The sequence below is a fragment of the Rhinolophus ferrumequinum genome, chromosome 6, assembly GCF_004115265.2.
Source record: "Rhinolophus ferrumequinum isolate MPI-CBG mRhiFer1 chromosome 6, mRhiFer1_v1.p, whole genome shotgun sequence".
NCBI classification, from domain to species: Eukaryota; Metazoa; Chordata; class Mammalia; order Chiroptera; family Rhinolophidae; genus Rhinolophus; species Rhinolophus ferrumequinum.
Window position 1 is genome coordinate 29,250,169 of NC_046289.1, and position 25,438 is coordinate 29,275,606.

Consider the following 25,438-nt stretch of genomic DNA (forward strand, 5'->3'; position numbering starts at 1 on the left):
CGAGCTGGCTGGTATGCCCTCCTGACAGACAGCTCAACCCGTGCTAAGAGAGTCTGAGCCCTTCCTGGTTGGCCAAAACAGTTAGGACTTCTCCTGGAGGTGGGCTGCAATCTGACCTTTCTGTCAGGTCCACTTTCTGGGCCTTGTGTGGTCCTTTGGAGGAGCGCAGGGTCCCTCTCGTGGGGCAGTCCTTTACCAACTCGAAGAGAGTCCCTGTGTTCCTTCCAAGTCTATCTGCTAGATTAAATATCCCCCACTTCCTTCAGTTCTACCTTTTAGGTCAGGGCTCTTTAGGCCTCTTCCTCACTGTTCCACTCCCTTTCTTCCCAATTTGTTCAATGGTTTTGTCAGGAATCCTGACTCAGCATCCCTTTCAAAATATAGTAATCAGAGTACAATACTCCAGCGCTGAGTAAGCCAGCACTGTGTCTACTGTCTCCCTTTGCCACCTCTCCTCCACCCCTTACAACTCTCCAGGCTTTCTTCTGGAAACCGCACCCCCCGAAACTCCATCCATGTGGTCCTTGTAGGGGCTGCCCTGTTCACCTACGATTCTGCCCCCAAGGACAGTTGATTGGCCAAGAGGTTGGCACTGCATTTAAGCTGCTCCAATCAATTCATTGCCTGAGATTTGGGGGCTTGAGTGTCTCTTTGGTAACTGAAACTGTGAGCTATAAAACTCAGTGGTTCCCTGACCTGGGTAGAGTGGCATCTGGTTTTGTGGCGCTTGTCATACATCAGCTAAGGACAAAGTAACTCCTTGCTTACCCCGGTTGGCTTTTGGTCTGTGCCCATGCCTGGTTCATACCCTGGAACATGGAAAAGAAAGAACAAACAAACAAACAAATAACTCAGTGGCTATTGGCAGGTAGACTGACCAGGATAGAGTAGGCTATGTTATCAACCCTGAAATGTTAGTAGCTTAATCAAATAAAAATGTATTTCCTTTTCATGCAAAGTTTAATAGAGTTGGGTACTTCTTTGGGGAAGCGCTCCTCCAACTGGTGATTCAGGGATCCAAGATCCTTCTATACTGAGGCTCCATCCTCTTAAGAGTCTTTCACTTCGAGCTCCAAAGAAGAGGGTGAGGGTAATGGAGGGGTGGGGGAAGGGTGTGGAGAATGGCTGCTCTGATGGCTTCTGCCTAAAAGTGACGTACATCACTTCTATCCACATTTCCCAGTCAGACTTCCACCTGTAGCCTCACTTCACTAACTGCAGGGGAGGCTGGGAGATGGAGATGTCATCTTTCTATGTGCTGAGAAAGAAGACAAAAAACAAAGATTGGTGAAAACTAGCCAACTACGGATAGGAAGCTTGCCGTAGCCATGTTTTTTTTTGCCATGCACAGAAAGCTGGTTTGTACTGAGGGAAGCAATTATAGGCAGAAGAGGTGAGAGGTGGAGAGAAATTTCCTGATTAGACCGTTTTTGAGGCTCACTGCCTTCTCTGAGGCTTGGTCATCTGTGAGATACCACAGCGTCCCTCTGATATATTCCCCCTGTGCTGAGATAATTTTGTGTTACTTTTGGTTACTTACATCTAAAGGAGACCTATCTATCTAATACATTCCTTGTCTTAACATTATAATCCTATTAATGCAGACTAAATAATCACACACTTTAAAAACAAAAACAAAAAACCTTTTCACTTGAGCTACAATAAATTCAAATCTCCCCACCTGGACTTCCTTGTCAAGTTCAGGGGTCAGCCAGATAGTAAATATTTTAGACTTTGTGGACCATACGATCCCCGTGCAACTATTCAACTCTGCCGTTGCAACATGAAAGCAGACATAGAAGAAAAGTAGCTGTGTTCCAATAAAACCTAATTTTATAAAACCTACTGCTGGCTTGATTTAGCACACAGGCCAGAGTTTGCCAATCCCTGACCTAGTTGGTCTTTTTGATCTGAGCTTGGGATTCTCCTTGCTCCCTATTAAATAAACAGTCTCTTTAGGTTCAACCCGTCTTTTAAGTCAGCAGACGTATTTTTGAATCCAGATTCTACCATTCAGCAGAGCAGCTCTCCCTCCCTTCTCTGTCATGTGCATAGCAAATGAGCTTCCAGCATCTTAATGGATCATCAGGTGAGCAGGCGCTGGAACGTGTGGTGGGTGGTGACCGTACTGTCCCTGCCTGGGAAAGAACATGCTGGGGAGAAGCCAGGACAGCGGAGAATGGGGGTTGCTCAACAGGACACCTTCCAATCACTTGGAGCATGGCCTCTGCTGACCTGGGGCCAGCATCCTGTCTATTTCTCTGATTTCATGGAGAGCTTCTGGTTCAGGGGTAGGGCAGAAGTAATCTGGTTCGGGGTAGTTTGCTTCTCTGAAGAATTCCTTTACTCATCAGTCATTGTCATTCAATGTGACAAGCCCCCATGTCCATTCTTTTACTGTATCCTCCAGCCATCTGGGGCTCCTTCCCTGAGTTAGAGCCATGGAATCCCATGCTTCGGGCTGGATGGGCCTTAGCGTCATCAAATCCAGTACCGCTCTTTCTAGAGATGAGAAAACTGAGGCCCAAGATGGGAACAACTTGCCCAAAGGCATGGGGGTTGGGGGACATCTGTGGAAGAGCCAGGCTGGAGCCCAGAGTCCGGCTGCTTCCTTCCGCGTCTTTCCAGAGGGAAGTGCCTCCAGTGAGCTTCCAGGCCCTGAAGCCCCAGGAAGCCTCCTCTTATACCAGTTCAGTGACAGAGGGCAGGGACCTGGCAAACTTGTGTAATCCAGGGCCTCCTTCTCGGCCTCCTCGCTTGCCATTAAAACAAACAGAAGATCTAGTTTTTCCTTGGAAGCCCTGTTTTTGGGAACTGATTCTCATAGGCTTGGCTTTAAAGACAAAAGGACTTTGCAAAAGCCAAAAGCAAACTGTGAAGTGTGTGAGCCTCTTTGTAAATTGTCTCTCTTAAACCAGGTTGCTGATGTTTGCTTGTGAATTACCATCTCTATATGCATTTTTTTCTGACTCCAAATGTGTTGTCTTTTTTTTTTTTTTTGAAATCACCAATATGTACTGGTTTTCCACATGAATTCTCTGATTCTCCATCACCAACTAGGTGTCCAACAATTCAGTTCAATTCTGACACTATCTACCTGGGGTTAGCATCACAGCCCACAAGTTAAAGGACTCAGTCCCACAAGACTGACCTTACTTTAGATGCCAGCTGCAAGTGGGGTCCCCAGATGACCCTTACTTCTGCCTGACCAATTGCAAATGGGGCGTTTCCACAACTCTTCCCCCTCAAGTTCAATAATTCACTGGAATGACTCCCAGAACTCAGGAAAATGCTCTATTTACGATTGTCATAAAGGATACGACTCAGTCAGGAACAGCCACATGGACGAGATGCATAGGGCAAAGCATGGAGGTGAAGGGGAGGGGAGCTTCCATGACCTCCCAAAGCGTGTCACCCACTTAGCCCCTGATGTGTTCACCACCCAGGAAGTTCGCCACATCTCCTTGTTCCAGAATATTTGTAACTCAATCTCCAGCCCTTTTCCCTTCCTCAGAGGTTGGGAGGTGGGGCTGAAAATTCCTACTCTCTAATCATGTGTTTGGTCTTTCTGGTGATCAACCCCCATCCTGAAGTTATCTAAGGAGCCCCATCCTGAGTCACCTCATTAGTATAAAGTCCAGTGTGTCCAGAAGGGCTCGTTATGAATAGCAAAAGACACTTATCAAGAAATCCTAAGGGTTGGGCCGGCCCAGTGGCTCAGGCGGTTAGAGCTCCATGCTCCTCGCTCCGAGGGCTGCCGGTTTGATTCCCACATGGGCCAGTGGGCTCTCAACCACAAGGTTGCCAGTTCAATTCCTCTAGTCCCGCAAGGGATGGTGGGCAGCGCCCCCTGCAACTAGCAACGGCAACTGGACCCAGAGCTGAGCTGTGCCCTCCACAACTAAGATTGAAGGGACAGCAACTTGACTTGGAAAAAGGTCCTGGAAGTAACACACTGTCCCCCAATAAAATCCTGTACCCCTTCCGCAATTAAAAAAAAATCTTTAAAAAAAAAAAAGAAATCCTAAGGGTTTTAGGAGCTCTATGCCAGGAACCAAGGACAAAGACCAATTTTTTTTTTTGATTATACCACACTATGCCACATATTAGTTTCTAGCTCTAAATCGGGATGTTTAGAACTAGAGTCCTAAAATTACAACTCTAGACACATACTTTATCATGCTCATCATTAAGAGGGCACCCTCCTCCCACAAAAGGCAAGGATACCCCTTTTCTTAGTACCAGTTTCCTCCTTTAGGGTAAGCGTCTTGACAGGGCCGTGCCATTCTTACACTCCCATTTCTGACTAGACAGGACTACTAGCCATTCCAGAACACTGGGCCTTCTTGCCTTGCCTTGCAATGCTGTCTGCTTGAAAGGTCCTTTTCCCCTTCGTTTTCTGTGAAAGTGCCGGTGAGTAAAAAGGTTTCGTGGCACAGAATACTTGGTGGCGGTAGTGGTAGGTCTTCTAAGAAAAGGTGCTCTTAATTTACATTTGTTTCTATTTGGGGTGGGAGGACTGGAATAAATCATTTTATACTGTCCCAGAACAAATAGAGCTGTCCTTTTTGGCTCACAACTTACAGAACCCACTTAATGTAACTTTTGTTGCTTCTATCACATTTCTGACCATCGCCAACAAATTCTTCCCCGTGGGAGGTTGGTAAGACACATGCCTGCTCTCCCCTTTTCCCTGGGGCTACATTTGTGGCCAAAATCATATCCATTTTTCCAAGCCCTGACCACGTACTCCCTCTGTGAAGCCTTTGTAGTTCATCCCACAGCACTGTGTACTCTGCTCTAACTGCTCATTTACAGGCTGTTTGCCTGGGAAGGCTGCAAGTATCTAATTGTTTATCTCTGCCATGAGCAGTATCCGACACATCGTGTAGCCTTACTAAACATTTATCCTGGTCTATAAGACAGAGAGGCCCACCTGATTAGACAAACTTCAGGACAGGACACAGGAAATCTGGTGACAAAAGCATGGAGGGATGCTTCTCCATAGTCGTCCTCTTTCAGAGGAGAAGCTTTACTATCGCATGCCTGGTTGGACTCTACTCTGTTTTCTGCCCTGCTAGACCCATCCCCCATTAGATACACATAGTTCTATTAATAGATATGACTCCAGACGACAGCTCTCAAAATAACCTCTTCTTCAAGGTCCGTGCAAGGCCATGGAAACACCATCCTAGTCAACCCATGGTGTGGACATTGGGTCCCCGGTAAAATGGCTCCCAACCCTCAAAGATGGGACACTGGAGAGTGTTAATAGGTCACATTAGGACTTTCAGGGGCCTTAGGCACTTGTGCCTTCACGGGCCCATTCCTCTATAAAAACATATTAAAAATTATATTTTAAGACTACATGTAATCCAGCCTTGACTGATTTTTATATATTCATCTTCTTCTGATTTTAAAGGAAATTAAAATCAAAACACTTCCATGTGCCCCTAAAAGTGTTGTGGGACTGTATTAGTTGGTTCTCCAGAAAAACAGAACCAATAGAAGACATATAGATATGGATATATATATATATATATATATATATATATATATATATATATATATACATACATACAGAGAGAGAGAGAGAGAGAGAGAGAGAGAGAGAGATTTATTATAAGGAATTGGCTCAAGTGGTATTGGAGGCTAAGAAGTTCCACAGTCTGCACTCAGAAAGCTGAAGCCCCAGGACAGCCGATGGTATAGTTCTAGTTCAAATCTGAAAGGCTGAGTAACACCGGGGTGGGGGGCGGGGGGCCCAATGTGTAAGTCCCAGTCCAACACTGAAGACAGGAGAAGATCAATGCCCTGCTTGAAGGCAGTCAAACAGTGAGTTTGAATTCTCCCTTATTCTGCCTTTTGTGTTCTATTCAGGCCTCCAACAGATGGGAGAGGCCCACTCACATTAGCAGGGCAATCTGCTCTACCTGGTCTACCAATTCAAATGTTAATTTTATCTAGAAACACACTCACAGACACACCCAGAATAATATTTAACCAAGTGTCTGGGTACCTCCTGGCCAGGTCAAACTAACACATAAAATTAACCATGACAGGACCTTAGGCAGCGTCTACTGAGCCTATTAGAGAAGTGTGCCCTGAGTGTTAGGGAATAGTTACACAGCCTTTTTGTGCAGTTACCACTTTAGAACCGGGACCCACAGGAGAGACGGTTCTCACACCGTGGGTACCTCGGCTCACTGCCAGCAGTCTTGCGCTTGGGGGTCGGTACCCATGCGTTTCAATCTCTAGTGGGGAGGAATGGGACAGGAGTAGGGTCTAGACTTTTCCTCTATGTGCCACAAACCATCTCTCTCCCTTGCCAAATATCTCTGGCCTATGCCGAGCCCCCAGGAGATGAAGTTTGTTGAGCAGATCCTGGTGGAGCAGAGCTTCCCCTAGGCCGGAGGAACACGACCTTGGACCTCAGGTTGGTTTGCTGGCCCTACAGCAGCAGCTACAACTGGGAAATTTCAACAGAGTTTAATATTTTATTTAACAAAATTTCATCAAAATTTTGCATTCTACCCCATATTAGATTCATATGATGCCCTGTTTTTATCCTGTGGCTTTGTCATTCCTGGAATACTGGCCCCTCTACTTGTAGAAAAGGGGATTAGAAAGAAGGGCCAGCTGTGAGGCTTTTTGTCACGGACTAACGACACTAGAAAATCAATATTCTGCTAACTTTCCCTGCCCTCTCTTCCATCTGCCCTTTGGCAGATGGGAAAGGCCTAGGGAAGGGTACCCATTTGTTCAGTGTGTCAAGGCAGGGGGTGAAATAGAATCAGAGCAGCACCAGGGCAAACTGGGTGATCTGCCAAGTGTGTCTTCCATGTTCTAGGCGTGATCTGGCCGCAGGGCAAGGCAAGAGAGACAGAGAGTTTACGGCTAAGATTTTCATTGCCAATCCTACCCACCTGTATATTCGGACCACAGACCACGTCCAGGCACAGGCCCATTTCACGTAACCTTACATCCATGTCAAGGAGGTTCGACCTTTCAGAAAATAAGCACTGACCCAGCTTCAAACAAATCAGCCCTCCTGCTGTTTATTTTCAGTTCTTTGGATGTGTGCAGATCATCACCAACACAATAAAGAAAATGCAGATGCTTCCCGTAATTACCCAAGTAATACATAACGGCTGAGTCTGCTCAGGACAGCATGTTCTGATGACCTTTGCCTGGGCGGTGGCTCTGTCCCTGAGGAACAAGTAAGATGGATTGGATGTGGAAGGTGGATTGGACACTCCTGGCCACTGTATCCTAAGAGGTTATCTCGGTGTTATCTTGGCTCCTTGGTGTTATGTCTCAGCCCTGAGTCTTAGCTCACCGTGCTCAAGCAATTTTCTCAGCCCATAGAATGGGGTTAACAGGCCTAGCGGGAGAAGCTATGAAGGAACAGGAGATAATAACTTCCTTGACTTTGGAGTCAGGACAAGCCTGCAGACCTTGTCCTGTTGCCACCCTGTACTCTCTGTCCCCCTCCCTCCCACCAGCCGTTCCCACCATGGTAAATGGCACTGCCCATAGAAGACATATAGATAAGTCTGCTCAAGCTGGAAGTCAGAAATTCAATCTCAATTCCTCCTTTCTCCTCAGTCCAGTCCATCAGCTAGTCCTTTAGGTCCAACCTCCCAATTATGTCTCAAATCCCTCACCTCCATCTCCACTCCACCCGTGAGTCCAAGCCAGTGTCCATCCTCACCTAGACACTGCAGGGGCTTCTAAATGCTCACCTTTCTCCGAGTCCTGCCCCAAAAGCCTATTCCCACAACTACAGCCACAGTGATACTTGAACATTTAAAGCAGGTCATGTCACTTGCTTAAAACCCTTCAATGATTTCCCATTCTACTCGGACAAAAACCAAAATCCCTAAACTCGGCCTGACTGGCCTGGCCCCTGCTCACCCCTCCAACCATCTCAGGCCTTGCCTCACTCACTGAACCCCAACCCTAATGAACTTACGGTTCCTAGAACACGAGCTCATTTCCTGCATAGGGCTTTTGTAATTGTCCGTTCCTCAGCCTAATGCTATTCCCTGTCAACAGCTTCCTGCCACCCAGGCTCAGCTCAAAGAGGCCTTCCCTGACCATCGATCTGAAGTCAAGTTCCACTTATTTTCTGTCACAGCACCTGTTAATTTCCTTCTGAACACTGTTTATAATATAAATATGTCACTTCGTGACTTTGCTTCCTTGTTTAGTTTTTGCCTCCTCCATTGGACTGTCATTGCCATGAGGGCAGGGTCGTGTCTGTCTGTTCATGTTTGTAGCTTCCTAGCACAGCACTGGGCACATAGTAGGCATTCAAGAAATACTTTTGGATCAAAGGTCCATTCCGTAGTCACAACAGGATCCCAGGTGGCTGCCCAGGGTCTCTCCCTGCCTCTCCTCCTTCTGCTCTTCTTTCTTCCTCCAGAGGGAAGGTCACTGCACAGGAGGCTGGGAGAGTGCCAAATCTGCTCTCTGGGCTGGTTTTTGACCCCAAAGGAAGGACTCGAGAAAGGGCTGAAGGTAGCAGTTAGATTATGGGGTGACAGATGGACGCCAGGAGCAGAGTGACAATTTCCAAGGTCCCACTGTGGTGTCCTGAGGGAACTGTTTCCCCTGCTGGGTCTCCCTTATAGAAAAGGGGCCCCGTCTGCTGGACCCTGCAAGGCTGCCAAAGCTGGGTGTCACATGAAGGAAGCAGCTATGAGATAGCCAGGAAGGGGTGCAATCTGCTATTTCAGGGCCAGGGAACAGGGGTGCTAGTTTGTAAGGAGGTGTTTGTACCCTCCCTCAGGGCTGCAGAACATCAAGAATGAAATCTTGGGTATGTTGCTGGGCAAGGCCTGGTGACCCCACTCTCCCTTGGCTACTTCATGGTAGAGAGTGGACTCTTCCCTCTTGCACAGGCACATCCTGGCTTGGCACCCTGGGCATTTACCCAGCCTTCTTGGGGTGGTTGGCCAACCTTGACTAGATGGTAATATCTTGTGACATCCACAGATTCTGGCAAAGAGCCCCCTTTCCTGGTTACAGGAAAGAGGTTTCTGTGGGAAGCAGAGCTCTGGTGGCATTTCTGTGCCTCGGGGGTCAGCCCGCAGGGAAGTAAGCCCTCTGGGAGCCAGGGAAGATCAGAGTTGCATTAGCAACATACCCCGTCAGACCTGTCTCCCCTCCTCGTCCTGAAAAGCAAATACTCAACAGTCTCCAGGATGATGCCTGCTAAGCTCCGCCCACCCACAATTCGGTGCAAAAATGTACGGTCAGTAAAATGGCCTTACGAGTGGACTACATCCCACACAGCAGCTCCAACACCAGACATGGCCAAGAACGCACTGGCATAATGCATAATGGGGTGCCAGGCCTTGGATCAAATCCAAGGCAAAAAGGACCTGCTCTCACCAGGGAAATGGGGGTCCAACGGAGGAACAGGGCAGGGGGACACATCTAAGCAGGTATGGCTTGAGTCAGGAATCCTGGAGTTTCTTTGTAAGTGTTCTGCTAACTCTTCAAGTGACCTTCCTGGGAGTGTGACAAATAAATGAAAACTTGTATGACCATGATGAACTTTTAAAACGATCTATAGAACAAAGTACAACATGATGAACACCCAAGAACTTTATCCTGTTATGGCCACTGGCCATGCCATGCCATGGGCTTTGTTGTTCTCTCTGAGGTCATCGTAATTCTCTCTTCTAATTTCTGTGTATGCACTGGGTCTGTCATTCAAAACACAGTTTAGTGCTCCAAATGCTCCCACAGTCTGCAGTGTGCATAGAGTTTAGTGGCGAGCCAATTTTAGTGCAATTCTGAGTCATCTGGCCTGCTTGATAAAATGAATATTTCCAGGCTCCTTTCAGAGATTCTGATCTACCAGGTCTGAAGTGTGGCCCGAGAATCTGCGTTTCTATAAGCTTCCCAGGTGATTCTGACATAGAGGAAACTAAGACCCCACTCTGAGACACACTGATATAGAAATCATCGTGCAAGTGGTTGGTTTTTATTTTAAAAAATAATATTGCAATGGAGACTTTGTAGAAATCATTTTTTCATTTACATTATTTTCTTTAGACATTTCCTTAAAAGTAGGATTATGGGATCAAAGGATAGGAATTGTTTTGTAGTTCTTGCCAAATTAGTCTCCAGGGAATTTGAATAATTGAATATTAACTTTTAACATTTAAATTGATTTTTATAACAATATAAAAGTTGCTCAAATTGCAAGTTCAAGATATAGAGTGGGGCTGCTCATTTTTCTATGTAAAGCTTTGTGTGTAAACTATCTGCTCATTTCCTCTGACTATTTATCAAAAAAGGAGCAGGATACTAGTCTTTTATAGTTTTATCAGTTCCTTAGCTATTTTGGATAAAAAGCTTTATTTGCCACATGTATTTCTTCCCCTTCTGTGGCTTTCATTTTTGTGTTTGCTTTATTACATCTGTGGCACGAAAGGCTTTTAAAAACACATTTGGTTTCATCCATCCTGTCCCTGATATCTATTTCATCAATAGTCAAAATGTTTTCTCCTCATCATAGTTGAAACACATTTGCTTTTCCATTTCCTTCTCTGGCTTTTTAAAATCCATTTGAAATGCAGCGCACGGTATGAAATATGGATATAAGCTAATTCTGATCCATGCTGATGTCCCACCATTTAGATGATATTTGTTATAGTGACTCTTGAAGCATTGTGTTGATGCTTATTCCTCTTACATCAAGTCCTTAAATAAGTTGAATCTGTTTCTGTAGAGTCTATTCTATTCTCCTAGCCCATTTTTCTTGTCTTCAACCCAATAAAATATAGTGAGGCTATCTGGTTATTCTGTTTCCCCAAAACATTTTTTGTCATTTCGCCCACTCATACTCCAGATGAGTTTTACTATTTATTTGTTAAACCCTGCGATGCAGCTCATTATAGCTTTAATTTACATTCCATTGTAATTTTAACTCTATTTAGTTTCACAATCAGGAGCCGAGTGAAGCTCTTCATTCCTTCCTGTTTTCCTTCCCTCTTCCTACTTTAAAATTTTCTTTGAAAAAATTTCATTTCTTCCAGGTTAAATTAATTCCCAACTATTTACTTGTGTGGGGGGAAGGGGAGAGCATGTTTAATTTTTAAGAAGAAACCAGCTCTCCTCCTCCCTTCTTCCTTCCCTCAGTCCCACTGTTATGCTCATTAAAATACAAGCATTTTGACCCAAAAGCCATGCAGGTAAAATGACGCCCTCCCCCCACCCGCACCCCAGGCCCAGCACATGCTGTCTCTGGGCTTCAGCCAGCCGCAGTCTGTGAGCTGCTCTGAAGATACCTCCATTTGTCTTACTCCCTTTTCCTTTCCTCCCCTGTCAGATGGGCAGAGTTGTCCCAGCACCACCTTCCTGGGTTAGGACACGGCTGGTTAAGGAAGGCGCAGAGTATTCTAGAAGTGCCAACCTTATTTACTGAACAAAACAGGAAGCTATCATGTACTAAGTTGAATAAGTATCCTCTCCAAACTCATGTCCACACAGAACCTCAGAAGGTGACCTTATTTGGAAGTAGGGTCTTTGCAGCTGTAATTAGTTAGGATGAGGTCATCCGGGATTAGGGTGGGCCCTAAACCCGATGACTGGTGTCTTTACAAAAGAGAACGCGCACGCGCGCGCGCACACACACACACACGAAGAATACTGTGTGACAATGGAGGCGGAGATTGGGGTGATGCCTCTACAGACCTAGCAACGCCAAGGATGGCCAGCAGCCACCAGAAGCTGGGAGAGAGGCCTGGAACAGATTCCCCCTCAGGGCCTCCAGAAGGAACCGACCCTGCCAATACCTTGATTTCAGACTTCTGGCCTCCAGAACTGTGAGAGAATCCATTTCTGTTGATTTGTAAGCCACCCAGTTTGTGGTACTGTGTTAGGCAGCCCTAGGAAACCAGCCCACGCAGGATGCCGAAAAGCTTCCCCAACGCTGACTTTTAATTGTAGGATTATCTAAAACACAGACGTAAACCTGCCTCAAAGCAGAGAATGAACAGTCCCCTCTGGAATGTAAATACTCAAGAAATGATGAGAGTTTTCCTGTTTCCTGACCAACAACAAGTCTCTCTTTGTAGAAGGCGAACTATTTATGGCAGATTCCAAGTTTTGAGAACCCAGAACTCTTTTACCGAGGGAGGCAGCGTGGTGTAATTCAAAGGGCTCAGAAGCTGGGCTCAGACCACCAGGGTCTAAATCTTGGCTCTGCCGTTTACTAGAAGCATAACTCTGAGTAGGTCACTTAATCTCCCTCAGCTGGACTCCCAGTCTGTACAAGGAGGCAATAAAAGTTTATCCCTAACATATTTTAGGGCGTTATTGCTGGGATCCGATGAGCTAATTTATGGGAAATCATTGTTTAAACTGTAAAACATTGGGCAGATGTTACTGTCAACAGTGATTGACTGTGGGGTGGGAGGGACAGGGTGAAAGGGTAAGAGGGACACTGCTCCTCACCGTACCCCTTTTTGTTCCATGTATATTTTGAAAATAATGTGTTAAAAACAAAACAAAACATTTTTATGTGCAATGAAGGGGAAAAGGTAAATCAAACTGCGTGCCTGGTTCCGACGTCACCCAAAGAGGACATCTAGAGTGTGCGTCCTGATGGTCCTCTAGTGGGAACCTCTGTCTGCCCCTGATCATCTGGTGTGACAGCTCACACCTCCTGGACCTTTTTTTCTCTCCTGTTAACCCAGAGTTTGGAACCTAGAATTCGGTGTCCAGCCTTGCCATGGATTTCACATTGTCTGATTTATCTTTCTGAAATCTAGAGAGATTAGGGACCCTCTTGCCACGTGGTTGGGGCAACTTATAGGGTTATATGTAAAGACAAAGGCATATAGGGGATGGCATATTCCCAGAGCACGTTGAGGTCTGAGGCATAGCTAGAAGGGACTGCTTTGATCTGAGTCCCCACGGAATCAGAATGGGAAGCTGAGACATACGGTCCACTGAATGACGCTCTTTGCACCACCAGTGGCTAGGTGCTAAGCAGGCCCTCCAAGGTGCTGAGGTCTTATCTCGTTCCTTCCCCTTGATTCTATGTCTTGGGGCCACAGCTGAGAGTTGCACCAGCCCACTCACTGCTAAGATTCCAGCTCTTCCCGTTGTCACCACTGGCCTCCTGAGCTCTATCCCCTTGACACCACTGACACTAGTTGGTCAATATGACACCCCACTTAGGTTGCCAGTCTGCCAATAGAGAAAGCACCCCCCTTCCTTCTTTCGGGTGGAGGGCTTACAGCAAAGTCACCTGCATTCCCAATGAGAAGGCCCTTTCAGCTTTGCCTTATAGCCCTCTCCTTTGGAGCACTCAGACATTCCAGTCTGGGCACCAGGCGCGGGCCATGCATGCTTTCACCAGAACCAGGGTTGCTTTGGCTTTGTTTTTGTCAGAGCCACCAGGCCAGGATCCTGCCTCACCTACATCAGCTTCCCCCCACGCTGTGTCCTGGTGTTATCAACCCCTGTAACCTACCTTTCCCCAGCCCCAACTATATAGAGATAAATCTAACTTGCACACAGGATTCAGGTTCGGTCCCAGGCAGTTCTGGGTTCATGTCATCCAAGGTGTGTGGTTTTGCCAAGCGTAAGAGGGGCCTGGAATGTATGATTGTGGCCTGTCTCCATGTGCTGTTATATCTGAGCCTTGGCTCCCACCAAGACACAACCAGGCTTGCTCTCCTCTTGCAAGAGTTTAATAAGGATGCTGACTCCCTTTACTCCATAATAGTTCTGAGCAGCAACTTTGGAGTCCAAGACAAACCTGGGTTCAATCCCAGTTCCACAGTTTATAAGCCATGTGATTTTTGAGCAAGTTGAGTTTTGAAGTCTCAATTTCTTCATTTGTAAAAGGAAGATAGAGCAGAGCTAGGTTACAGGGCTGCTGAAGGAATTAAATAAGACAGTGCACATAAAGGGCTTAGTGTTGGCATCTGGCATGCAGTAAGTGCTTAATAAATGTTACATATTGTTGCTGTTATTAACAGAATGATCTAGTTTCTAGCCCAGTTGAGCTTTGTGAACTTGACCAAGTTATTTTACCTCTGTGGGCTCTTTTTTGATATAAAATGAGAGGATGGGTCTTAGCTTTGCTATTCCTTCTAGCTCTATGGTCCTATGATTCCTTTGACCCAAAAGGGATCATTCCACTTGCCATGAGGACCATCACACGAGGTGGCTGCCTACAGGGTAAGGTAAGAGAGGCTGCCAAAAGTCCACTTGCCTTCTCCAAGCCTGTCTGTCTCCTGGTCTAGATCTCCAGAGCAGCAGTGGGGAGGGGTTGCAGGGAGCTTGTCGGTAGAAGCAGCCTGGTAGATAACTAATACTAAAGAAGGAATGCCAGGCCCTGAAGTCTACCTGAAAAACAGAGATTCTGAGGTCAGAGGAAGGGGCAGTGCTGAGTAGGGCAAGAGTCTGTCTCAGATTCAGTCCTAGTGAGAAAGGAGGTTGTGTGTAGAGGCTGAACATGCAGTTTCCCAAGCTCTCTGAGGAGGCAGTGTGTGCACTGGTTAAAAACCTGGTTGCAGAGACTGACTGCCTGGGTTTGAATCTTGGCTCTTCCATTTACCAGCTGTGTGACCTTGGTCAAAGTACTTAACCTCTCTGGTTTTCTCAAATTTATCATTTGTAGGGTAATAACAAATTTCCCCTACTGGTTGTTATGAAGACTAAATGTATATAAGTACGTGCTTAGGAAAGTGCCAGGCATATGATAAGTGCTATATAAGTGTCAATTGTATTATTATAATAATGGGGAGTAAGATACTACTTTGGGTTTTGTGTGGGGGACACGTGGGTCACCTCAATGTTGTAGTAGAAACTTGGAGTTCTGGCACGTAAGTGGAACTCCTGTACGACACCCTCCGGGAAGTCTCAGAAATTGGTGCAAGAGACTTTTGGATGATTCCATAACAGTGGCAGAATATGCCAGAAAAATATGTTGTCTTACAGTTACTACCCCTCAATGCAGTGGCCTGAGGAAACTAAAGTTACATAACCATTATTAGGGATCAAATCCCCTGGATGGGCTAAAATGCGAATTGTCATCTGCCATTAGCTCCTCAGTGCAAATGATTTTCTCAGATCAGCCAACATTTTAGCAGAACTCAAGGGACTAAAAACTAAAATTGGATGAGGCAGGTCAGTCCTAGCACAAGCTGTGTGGAACAGCAGGTGGGTGGGACCACAGGCAACAGACAAGAAGCTCAGTCTGAGTATGTTTTGGGTGTAGTATGGGGATTCCAGAGAGGAAGGAAAGAAGCACCCAACAAAGGTGACCTGCTTCAGCTTTGCCTGGGGGCCACAGGGTGCACTGATGGCTGGATGTCCATGGCCACAGTCCACTAGGATTGCTCCCTCTTTCCCTCCTCCCCTTGGTAAACCAAGGTCGACCTTACTAACCAGCTAGGGACCATGTCAACCATGTGGGACTTGGCTGCCCCCTAGTGGCCACTGGGCAGAAGTTCTTCTCTTAAAATTGGAGCTGACATTGAGATTTTATAATAGCGTTTGGATAGCGCTTCACAATTCTAAGCCACTGTCACAAATATTAGAGTACAGATTTTTTGCTTGAGTATGTTCCCCAGCCCTCCACAGTCTTCAGCCACCTTGAGCATATCTCCCCCTACTTTCCCCAGACACCTCCGACGCCCAGGTCCCTTTCAGATTTCTTTGGCTCATCTAATTTCTCCTAATGGGTGGAAGAAAGGGTCCTGGAGCCTGGAGACACCTGGGGAGGACTGGGTTAGTTCTGACTCCTTTGGGGCCTTGGGGCCTTGCTCCAGCCAGAGAACCGGAAAGTGCGCTGAGAATGTGACAGCCCATTGCACTCAGCTTGCCCACACCCTCCCCTCTTCACACAGTGGTCCTGGCTCCCTGGACATGTCCCAGGCCTACAGCTGCTTGGAGTTGCCTTTGCTTCTAAGCTACACACCCTGGAAGTCTTCACACTTTCAGTTCCCCTTAAAACCAGACACTATCCCCAAAGCAGCATACGTCTCCCCTTTCTCTGCCACTACGGAAGGTAACCACACTTGCTCATTTGAGAGGCTTATCATTTGTCCCTATAGTGAAGGTCGTGGAAGATAATGAAACCCCCAACAGAACAAGTTACAGAGGTTCCCATACTTTCAAATGTCTCACAGCCATGGTCCCTAGTCTTTGGTTCCTAACTCCTTTGCTGAGATCACTGAAAACCCAGAGGGTGAGGCTCAAATACTCTTCCCACCTCGGTAGCTTGGCTGAGATGCTATCAGACCCAACAATACTCTCCCTTGTGTGGAAAATATCTGAGAGACTGTTGCTCTGATTATCTTTCTGCAGGAAAAGGTAATCTGAGAGTCATACTGAATATTTTAAATGTTTGCTATTGAGTGTGTTTTGGGTTCTGATGTGTTATTTTAAGAAACCACTTTGAGATGTTTTGTTTGGGGCGGCATAAGCCAGCCATTAAGATGATTCCATTCCCGGAATTAAACTTTGTTTCTTCAGGCAAGAAAAAGCAGTTGAGCCAGTGGGGATAATGTCCTTTCTTTCCAAGTAGAACGTGGGAAGAAATAAGGCAATGAGAGGGAGGATGCACTGGTGGGGAGCTGGGCTAGGACCACGGGGGAACCAACTTCCAGCAAAAGGTGCAATCACACCAGTGAGCCTGTCCTTCCCCATCTGATGGTGCCTTGAGAGCCAGCCCCACCCTGTCGGCTTTATCCTCTCATGGAAGCCTCAGCAGGGACCCTGTTCAGGCAGGTCATGACCCAGGGTTAAGGAGAATGCCATATGGACAGGAGAGGGAAGATGGGGGAGAAAGAGGGGATCGGTTCCACTTCCTTCTCTCTTAACTACCCCAATATTATAGCTTCTCTCCCTCCACTTTTTAAAAAAGGGCCTGGTGTTGAGCATTCAATTCCATTGGACCATAAGAGGTAAGAAGAGGGAGGTGAATCTAAAATCCAACTATTGTAAGAAACATCAGAAATATCCACCCAAGGGCTCACTTGCACTATACACTTCTGAGTAGGGTGACAGCCACACATTCGCCTTCTCTGGGAGGAAAACGCAGCCATTGAGATGGAAGGAACACTTGGGATCCACAGGAAGATGCGTTGGCACAAACCTCGGGGGTTACGCCCTTCCCTTTTTTGCAGCTCCCTCCCACTTGTGCCAGTGTTTGCCACAACTCTCTCCCATCTTTTCTCAGATTTACCATTTCCTCTTTGCTGTGCTACAAGCATCCTGATGCCTAGTTTCCTTCTGAGTTCCCCACTCCTAGCAACAACACAGCCTCTCCCCACTGTGTGGTCCCTCCCCACCTCTTATTCTTGCCTCCCTGAAGGGCTCCCTCTTCTGGAAGCACCGTGGGTCCCTAGGCTGTGCAAGGGGCTGATAAAGAAGATTCCCCAAATACAGTCTCTGTTATGAAGAAGATGGTTCGGAGGATACTGGAGAGGGGTGGTCATAGCTAAAGAAATAACTGTAGGGCAATAGCATAAGTACTATCCTAAAGGTTTATACAGACGGCCACTTTCCTCTTTTAATTCAATCTTGCACACAACTACCCTCCCAATCCCCTTTTTGCTTCTTTTCTTCCTGTTTGGGATACTGTTTTGAGAGAATGTAATGTTTGTTGCTGTGGCAACAAACACACTGATGATGACGGCAGAAAAATGGGAAAAGCCCGGTTTTTTATGGCAGCATTGAAGCAATGAATCCTCTCTGGAATCCCTTACATCCAGACCTCTTGTGAGTTAAATAAAAACATCTTCCTAGGGTTTAAGCCTCTATTGGTTGCTGTTTTGGTTACTTGCAGCCCAAAACACTGTAACTGATTTTCTTCCATGTATGAGTGAAGGAAGGGGGACTTGAGGATGGACAAACCACAGTTCTGGTACCTGGTCTGGACAAACTCAAGTTCTCTGTGGAAAGGGGCAGGAAGTCCGGGGTGGATGGACGCACTTCACCTTTATTTATTTAACTCCAATTTTTACAAAGTGGCACCGATGTGCCAGGCATTACAGTGAGTTGCAATGGCGAAAATCAAGAGCAAAACCACACATGGCCCTAGTTCTCATGAAGCTTAACATCCAGTGAGGCAATAAGACATTAGTCCAATAGTAATCCTAACAGGTAAATCATTAGAAGCTGAGCTAAACACATGGAGGAAAGGAGCAGATGCTGTGAGAACATACAACATTCAATATAAAGCCTGGGAGGCAGAAAGACCTCCCTGAGAAAGTGATCTTTAAGCTGGGAGCTGAAGGAGGGAGAAAGGGGTGAACAAAGCAGAAGCTAGAGAGGATTGGAGGTACAGGGAGCTGTGCATGCAAAGGCCCTGGGGCAGGAGGGAACCAGGCTGGCTTGAGAGCCTGAAACAGTTTGAATGGGTTGAAAAGTTTGCCTTCAGTGCCTCCCCAAAATCTGGCCAACCAGTGTTCCTCTCTCTCTCTCTCCCCTGCTTCCTTGCTCATTCCACACTGCCCACCAGGAACCCTGTGCCAAGGCTCTTTGATTCAAGTTCACCCATTCTGGGGTTCTACACAGGCCTGCCCTTCCCTCTATTCCACCCTTCAGAGGACTCTCTCTCCTATCAAAACCTCCTTTTCCTCTCCAGGAACCAAGCTATTTTCTCCCATATTTTCTTCTGACAGGGGGATAGAGAGAGGGAGAGAAAGAGAGAACCTGCTTGTCATTGGTGGAATTCAAACAGCAAGCAAAGAATTTTGGGCAGGAGGAGGGGCCTGGACACCACCGCCCACACAGCAGTCTCCTGGCTTCTTCCTTAAGAAACCTGTGGGCTCTTCCTGGGAGATATCTGGGGAGCAGGCTGGGCTCTGTGGGTGGGCCAGCCACGCCCTTCCTCCCAGTTTCTCACAGAGGTGCCCCCGGGCTTTGTGGGAGGGCTGGGCCACCCTCCAGATGAACTGACTTCAAAAGGCAGGAGAGGCAGTGTCCTCCAGTGGGAGGAGCCCAGCTTTGGAACCAGTCAGCTCTGGGGCCTGGGGGCAAGCACTTAGTTTTCTGAGCCTCAGTCGCCTCATCTGCATAAAGGGAGTAAGATGATCTTTACAGAGTTGCTGTGAGGATTAGAAATAAAAATGTATGAAAGAGGGACAAAGATGAAGTTATTAAACCTGAGCTAGGGCTCAAGCACAGATCTAGCGTCCAGGAATTAGCAGTCTAGTCTCAATTTTAAACAGTTTGTCCTACACATCCCCTTCCACTTATCAGGCCCTGGGTCTGGCGTTTTTATATGGAATGTATGCTAATCCCTACCAGTCTAGATCTGTGTTGTCCAATTTGCTAGCCACATGTGGCCGTATAAATTCTAATTAAAATGAAATAAAATTTAAACTTTAGTTCTTCATACTGGCCACATTTTAAGTGCTCAATAGTCATTAATGATATTGGACAGAGCAGATACAGAATATTTCCATCAGCAAAGAAAATTCTATTGGACAATGCAGGCTTAGAGAAAAGGGCCACATGTAAACAGAAGGTCTGTTTATTTTACTTGTCACCTCATTCCTGGACCAAGACAATGGTTGGAACGAATTGCCAGTTAGAGACTCACTGGGAGGTTGGCATGTGAGCATGTGCCTGTGTGAGTGTGTGCCTGTGTGTGTACCTGTGAGTGTGTGCTTGTGTGTGTCTGCCTGTGTGTGAGCATGTGCCTGTGTGAGCGTGTGCCTGTGTGTGTGTACCTGTGTGTGTGTGCCTGTGTGTAAGCGTGTGCCTGTGTTTGTGTCTGCTGTGTGTGCCTGTGTGTGTGCCTGTGTGTGCGCCTGTGTGTGTGTGCATGTGCCTGTGTGTGTATACCTGTGTGTGTGTGCCTGTGTGAGTGTGCCTGTGTTTCTGCCTGTGTGTGTGTGCCTGTGAGCGTGTACTTGTGTGAGCATGTGTCTGTGTGCATGTGTGCACATGCATACATATGAGTGGTAGGCAGGCCAGGGGTCCAGCCTTTCAGGCTTTCTAGATGAGCTCATCAAAACTTACCATTTGCAGGGCTGGACCTGGGTGTAAAGACACAAAGGCAGAGCCCATCAGAGAGATCCCAAACCTGCTCCATCCATGAGACAGCATGGCCAGGGGCAGTCCACAATCCTGGAATCCAGTCCTACTCAGGACCCCCAGGGGAAAGGCTCCCCTGGTGTTGCTTCTGAGACAGAAGGGGAAGAAGGTTCATGTGATGCTACAAGAAGAAAGTGTGCAGCCTTTGGGGCAGAGGGACATGCAACCCTGATTGCTCCCTTGATTCAGGGGCTAAGACAAGGACTTGGTGGGCAAAACAAATGGGCTTCCTGGGGAATCTGCTCTACAAAGGCACATGGCGGGGACTGCGCCGTTCCAGGCCCAGGTCTGCCCTCCCCAAGCATCTCTGGGTCTCTCACTCATGAATACTGCATTCCCTCAAGTTGTCCCTGGTCATGAGGGAAATATGGACTGTTCTCCACCAGGCCTACTTCCCAGAGACCTCGGCATCTAGGTGACAGGCTTCCTACCCAAGTCCACTTCCAAGAGCCAGCGATGTCCTGAGCAGGCCACGGCCACAGGAAAAGCAGAGCACTTCAGCCCTGCATCCCAGGCAGCTCCCTGGAATTGGGCTGCGGAGATGACTGCCCTCCAAAATGCCTCCATCTCCTTCCTTCCTTCCTTCCTTCCTTCCTTCCTTCCTTCCTTCCTTCCTTCCTTCCTTCCTTCCTTCCTTCCTTCCGGGAGTGACTGGAGCCCCAGGCCTCTGCTGGTCTATTCCTCAGGAGTTATTCCATAGAATAAGATACACTACATCAGTATACCTCTGAGGTTAAGGCCCAGATTTTGGAATCAGCTCTGTACAACCCAGACAAGTTACTTCTGTTTCTTCAACTGCAAATGCAAACAATAATGGCACCTACCCTCGTAGGGCTGTTGAGATTAATGGACGGCTTAGCACAGTGCCCCAAATATGGCAGCTTACTATTGTGATTACTATTAAGCTGTGGTGACAACAGGGCTGAGCTACAATTCTGGGGGTAGCTGGAGGGGCTTCAGAAGAGGGGCCACAGAGGTGGGTCTGACAGACAAGAAGGGTCAGGCTAGAGAGGAAAGTGGGGAGGACCACTGGGAGGAGGACGGTTGCCTTGCTCAGTCCTTTGTGCTAACTGGCTTGAGCCTCACCCATTTCTCATTTCCTAAGCCAATCACAAGACACCTTGAGGGGTTAGAGGGAGGGAGGGAAGAAGCAGCCATGGTATGCGCCTTGGTTCAGGGTAGACACAAATCTGAGGGTTGGATAGCTTCTCCACCCCATCTTCACATCTCTGGCCACAGTACACCCCCATCCCTGGGAAAGTGCAATTGGGGTCAAGTGCAAAGCATGGTCTTCAATATAAACTGACTGATGGTGGCCTCTAGAGAGAGAAGGGACAACTGCCATTGTAGCATGGATTTCCCTGATTTGTACTAGAAAGTGAAGAGCTGCTCCAGTTCTCAGAATGACCATGGAAAGTCGCTATCAATCTTCTTATCCTAATAATGACAATTAAAATACTAATAATGGCAATACTTTTTAAAACCTGTGACTTTTCTGTTATCAGTTTCCTCATTCCTACAATAATAACTCAATCATCCAGAATTCAATATATGGCAACCTCACTCATGTGCAAAAGAAAGCACAGAATCAGAAATCAGCTGAAAAAAATAAAAGCCTGGAGAAGCTGAAATAGTTGTCTCATGATGAAAGCACTAATGCTTTCCGATGTCATGTGTCCTTATTTTAACCACCATTATAATAGCCTGAGTTATTTGTTGGATTCTAATCAGATTTTAAGGAATTTAGACAGTAGCTGCTGGAGACCGGCACCCTGACAGCAAAGAGAAGTGGCAATAGGGAAGAGATAGAGAAACTTTGGAAAGTACACCAGGAACCCACTAAGCACACAGCAGCCTGGATCTGTTTCAGAGGCAATGTGTTTGAGGGCATCTCTGAAGTTTCTGCAGAATTTCATGCTCTTGGTGAGGGGCTCAGAACATACATCTCTAGAAGTCCAACAGGTGAGTGATCCAATGGTTAGGACTGTATTCGTACAGGGCCAACCCTCAGCGAACTAGACAGTCTCACACTCACCTCAGCATTTCTGGGAGATGCTGTGCTACCTCCCGGCTATCATCACCTCCTCCCACCCCCGCACTGAGAAGCCCAGAAGGAAAAGCCCTGGCCTGGCAGACTGGAGGCCTACGTGTGACTCTCAACAAACCACCCCATTCACCCAACATTTATTCTTTGAGCTCCTGTTTTGGGGCTCAGTTTCCTCGTCTGTAAAATGAAGGTTGGTCTACATAAGCTCCCAGTCTGACAGTCCATGTGTTCAGGGAGATGCTGTCCTGGGCTGGGCAATGATCACTAACTTATCAGGAATTACCATGCACAGGTGCCAGGTGTTTTCCACAGCTAACTAACCTTCTTTAATCTTCTCAACCTTATGAGGCTCAGACAGCGGCACAGGGCCCCATCACTGAATACTCTGCTGAAATTCTAATTTTTTAAACCGGGAACCTACCTTTTCATTTTGTACTGGGCCCTGCAAATGAGGCAGCCAGTCCTGGGTTCAAGGAGCGGGTTCCCTTTAGAGGAGCTGTGCTAACTCTTGTGGGCCTAACCAATAGCATTCATGTCGTCTGAGCGCCAGTTAGAAATGCAGAGTCCCAGGCCCGGCATAACCCTTCAGAGTCAGATCTGTACTCTAACAAGGTCACATCCAGAGCCTGCAATCTCAATCATTATTTGCTATATTCTTCCATGTCTGCATTTACTGGAAACGTATTCTTAATTGCACAGGAAAGACCTCAATGTCTGATCTTCAAGTCAGAGGAGATTCACCCTGCTTGTAGGAGGTGGGGTTCTAGGGGCCCCAATCCTAGAAAAGCGTGGACGGAGGCACCATAGGCTGTCAGAAACACTAGCTAATTCAGATGCTGCACCCACATTGGGTCCTCACTTTGCCGGGACTAGGGCGGGGCAAGCATAAGCCTAGGGCGCAAGATTTAAAGAGACACGCACTTTCAGGTGTCGACCCTGCACCTGCACGACTCGGAGAGTCGGTGGTGCTCGTCGGACGTCACAATTAGCTGGCGCTTGGGACCGCCACGCTGTATTTGCTCTCGCTATCTGCGCTTGGGGTGCTTGGGAGCGCCCGGGTCCAGCCCTGGGAATTTCTGGTCAGGGCATCTCCTGTACAGGGAACTCCAAAACAAGGCGTGATTGCTAAGAATCAAAATTCAATCCTCCCACCTTCTCTTACCATTTTTAACCCCAGGAAGACCGCAGCGACCCTTTACCTCTCGCTTGTCTCTAAATTCACGGCTCTGCATTGGAGAGTGTTGGGGCTGGTTTCACCCTCTTCTCATCTCCCAGGCAAACTGCTCCACCTAGCAACAGAGAGCTCCTCCCGTGGGCAGAGTTGGGCGCTAGGACGCTTTTATGCCAGCCTCAGAGAGCAGATGGGCGACTAGGCAGGAGATTGCCTGCTCACCTGAGTTCAGCTGGAGCCACTGGCTGAGGCAGGAAGAGGCAGGACTCCTGGGTCAGGACCTAGTTGGGACTCCCCTTAGCAAGGGAGCTGATTTTCAGCTGGCAACCGATGTCGTTGGAGTTCTGAGGACCTTTCCCAGAGGAGGCCAGAGAAGCTCAGAGATTCTCCAGGGCTGGGGTTCCCAGAACCTACTCACCTTCTGAGATTCTTTTCCTACCTGGCAAGATTTCTAAAACGAGGATTCCTCAACCCTAGAAGCAGGATCTGTTGGGAATGGACATGGTCCCTCCTACGTTTTTAGAAAATAGAAAAAGGCGCATGGCCTCTGGGCAGATGTAGTCCTGCCGGGATGTGGCTAGGCAAGTAGAGAGAGCCTTTAGGTGAAAAATCTTTGCTCCCTCAGGGTAATGCAGCCTCAGATGGGGCTCATGCTGTGGACTGTGGAGCGTGGACCTCTCTGTGCAGTGTTGTGCGCGGTGGCCCGGGCTGGGCTAGGAAGAGACCGGCAGGTTATTCTGATAAGCAGCCAGACGGGAGCCTCTGAGACCTGGAGAGAGGATGTGACCAGATGTGACATGGTGGCCAGCACATGGCACCATGGTCACCCCCCTTCCTCACCCAATCTTGGCTGGGGTTCCTCACACATTCCCAGGCCAAGGCATGCCCCTTTCTTTTTTACCCACACAAAATAAGCAAAAAGAAAGCCTACCTTCTAGGAGTAACATTTAGGAAGAGGAGTGCAGGGGGGATGGGTAGGGAAGGGGGAAGAGATGGAGGGAAGGGCCCTTATCTGTGTTAAACAGGTCCCGCTCTGCCAGCCTGCACAGCTGAGTCATGCTATGAATCCTGCTCTACCCCCAACCCCTCCTGGCCATGAGACAGCTGCCAATGGGCATGTCTCTTTCAGGGCTGGGTTCTGGGGTGTAAGCAAGGTGATGGCACCGGTGGTTTCCCACCAGTGAGTCTAGGCTCTCCCCCACCAAAGGCTGGCTGAGCATCCTGGAAAGAGTGACACCACTTTCAAGGTATTCCAGCTTTTCCTGTGGAAGAGGAAGGTGAGTTTCAGGATGTTAATGAAAGGGCACTTTACCTCTACATGTCAGGGAAATGCTCCCAGCCATATAGTTCTTCTGGCATTGCCCTGTAGTGTCCATTATGGTGTGATGGGGCAGCTGAAATGGAGAAGAGTGTGTATCAGTTAGCTTTCACTAAGTTGCACTGTGGTAACAAACAACTCTTCAAATCTCAATGTTTGCAACAAAAAGGCTTACTTCTCACTTGGCACTTGAAGCTCTGTTTTCAAGTCATCTTCATTTCTGGACCCAAGCTGTAGGAGCAGCCCCTTATCTGGGCCATGCTGGGCTGTGGCCCAGGAAAAGAACAATGGTGGAACCAAGTGATTGTGCTTAAAGCTTCGGCTGGGATACTCAGGTGATGTTCCATTGGTCAAAGCAAGTCACACAACCCATTCAAGTCACTGGCAAGTGACTTGGGGCAGGGATATATAATTCTTTCACAAGGATAGGACAATGAATAATCAGGAACAATAATGCAATCTACCATAGTGAGCCCCCTGACTTAGCCTGAGGGGATTCCTCCTAAGGAAGATAGAACTCCCGTTGGCCAAAGGAGATAAGTGTGAAGTAGTGGAAGACTTGGAATCAGACAGGTCTACATTTTAACCTGGCCTCAGCCACGTACTAGCTGTGTGATGTTGGCCAAGGAATTTAATTCCTCTGAATCTTCATTTCCATCTACAGAATGGGTATAATGTCTAGTTCACAGGGGAATTTTGAGGATTAAATGACATAACATATGTTAAGTCTTTGGCGCATAGGAGGAACATAGTAAATATAGACTCCCTTCTTTACCCCATGCTCAGCTTTGGTATTTTATCCATAACTTGTAAGTAC

At 47.4% G+C, this 25,438-nt stretch overlaps 1 long non-coding RNA gene and 1 other non-coding gene across 4 annotated transcripts; one reads left to right on the forward strand and one right to left on the reverse strand.

The window, feature by feature from the left end:
- Positions 1–444: 444 nt before the first annotated feature.
- Positions 445–23,970, reverse strand: LOC117022885 (uncharacterized). Of its 3 annotated transcripts, none has more exons than XR_004423136.1 (3): positions 23,295–23,970; positions 20,011–20,173; positions 445–809 (listed from the first exon to the last, which is right to left on the reverse strand). It is a non-coding gene; the product is annotated as an uncharacterized LOC117022885 (long non-coding RNA). The 3 variants fall into 3 exon arrangements; XR_004423137.1 differs by lacking the exon at positions 445–809 and adding an exon at positions 17,874–19,055 and having other exon boundaries at positions 23,332–23,970; XR_004423135.1 differs by lacking the exon at positions 445–809 and adding an exon at positions 17,874–19,055.
- Positions 687–820, forward strand: LOC117024326 (small nucleolar RNA SNORA48). Its single transcript, XR_004423405.1, has one exon. It is a non-coding gene; the product is annotated as a small nucleolar RNA SNORA48 (small nucleolar RNA).
- Positions 23,971–25,438: the final 1,468 nt, after the last annotated feature.